This window comes from Gopherus evgoodei, chromosome 22 (assembly GCF_007399415.2).
Source record: "Gopherus evgoodei ecotype Sinaloan lineage chromosome 22, rGopEvg1_v1.p, whole genome shotgun sequence".
NCBI lineage: Eukaryota > Metazoa > Chordata > Testudines > Testudinidae > Gopherus > Gopherus evgoodei.
The window spans coordinates 16,906,864-16,908,830 of NC_044343.1; the positions used below are offsets into that span (position 1 = coordinate 16,906,864).

At 56.3% G+C, this 1,967-nt stretch overlaps 1 non-coding gene across 1 annotated transcript; it reads left to right on the forward strand.

The window, feature by feature from the left end:
* The first annotated feature begins 1,332 nt into the window (after nt 1-1,332).
* Nucleotides 1,333-1,415, forward strand: TRNAS-AGA. The gene has a single exon. It is a non-coding gene; the product is annotated as a tRNA-Ser (tRNA).
* Nucleotides 1,416-1,967: the final 552 nt, after the last annotated feature.

Here is a 1,967-nt window from a genome sequence, read left to right on the forward strand (position 1 = left end):
GAGGACTTACAAGGAGAGGCTGAGGGCAGGGCCGTCCAGAAGGGGGGGAGCAGGTGGGGCAATTTGCCCCAGGCCCTGCAGGGGCCTCCATGAGAATATAGTACTCTATAGTATTGCAACTTTTTTTTATGGAAGGGGCCCCTGAAATTGTTTTGCCCCAGGCATCCTGAATCCTGTGGGCGGCCCTGCCCAGACCGTGGTGCTGTCCCCCCACTCAACCCCCTTCCCTCATTCTCCTCCCTCTGAGGCCCCACCTGTGCTCTGCCCTCACTCCCATTTGGCCACTTCCCACCCTTGCTCTTCCTCTTTGGCTGAGGCCTGCTGGTCCATCTTTCGCTTGCTCCTCTCCTCCCCCAAGGTCTCCTCATGCCTCTCCACTCCCTACCCCAAGGTCTGCCTGCTGCCCACACCTCTCTGCCCCCTCCCTGAGACTCACCCTGCCCATCGCCCACACCTCTCTGCCCCTCCCCTGAGACCCACCTGCCCACACCTCTCTGCCCCCTCCCCTGAGACCTGCCCTGACCACACCTCTCTGCCCCCTCCCCTGAGACTTACCCTACCCATCGCCCACACCTCTCTGAGCCCTCCCCTGAGAACCACCCTGCCCAGTGCTCACACCTCTCTGCCCCTCCCCTGAGACCCACCCTGCCCACCACCTACACATCTCTGCCCCTTCCTTGAGACCTGCCCTGCCCACTGCTTGTACCTCTCTGCCCCCCCAAGACCCACCCTGCCCACCACCCACACCTCTCTGCCCCTCCCCTGAGACTGGCCCTGCCCACTGCCCACACCTCTCTGAGCCCTCCCCTGAGACCCACCCTGCCCACACCTCTCTGCCCCCTCCCCTGGCCTGCTCTACCCACCACCCACACCTCTCTGTCCCGCCCCTGAGACCCACCCTGTCACCTCTTTCTTTGGTCATCTGTTGCTATTCCTTGAAACATCAAGGATGGAATAAAAAGCTGAGTTTACTCCAGAGTGAGCAAAGACAGGAGCCACCAACCCCCTGGCAAAGCTCAGTGCCCCAGAGAAAACCTGCCCCCTGCTATTGCAATCACTGATGTGCTGGGGATATGACGGGAAAGGGACTGTCTGAATGATCAAGGCAGGAAATGGACAACAAGCTACAGCAACATCATTAACCACAAACATACTCTCCTCATGCTCCAGCCAGAAGGGAAGGGAGCAGGAATTCTTGCTGTTCAACCATGGACACACTTACACAACGGCACAGCAGTGTGTGTGTTGTGGAAGCTGGTCTGAGGAAACAACTGGAACTGATCACTCAGTGAGAACAGAACTAGAGTGTAGTGAGAGCCATATAGCCAGCAAGTAGTTGTGGCTGAGTGCTTAAGGTGGTGGACTAGAAATCCTTTGGGGGGCTCCCTGTGCAGGTTCAAATCCTGCCAGCTATGGAGAAAGTTGTGGCTCTTTAGTTTCAATAGAGCTGGGTCTTGTCTCACTCTTAAGCTCTGTCTACATGGAAGACTAATGTGGCTTTAGTTAAAGTGTTTTAATTGAACAGCTGTTGCATGTCCACCCTGTGTCCCCAGAGCACATCCATGCTGGCATCTCTTGGATTGCCATGGAGAGCAGTGCACTGTGGGTAGCTATCCCACTGTGCAACTGGCTCCAGGGTGCTTTGGGAAGGGTTTGGAATGCCTCACGGGCTGGTACAGCATCACATGATGCAGGTTTCTATCCCATTGTTCCATGGGCATCCTACTAGATTGCCAGCTACTTTTCAACTGCAATGTGCGTGGTGGGGTAGAGAGCTTGTGTGTATGCGGGGGAGAGATAGTGTGTGCGTGTGGAAGAGTGATTGTGTTGGCACACTGTCTCTAAGTTCAGACAGATGCTGGAAGCAACCAGTCCTGAGGCAGGGGACAGCCCTGACATCAACCCCCCTTCTCTCACTTGCTCAGCTCAGCACAGCAGTCTCTGTCACATACACACGCACACACTGC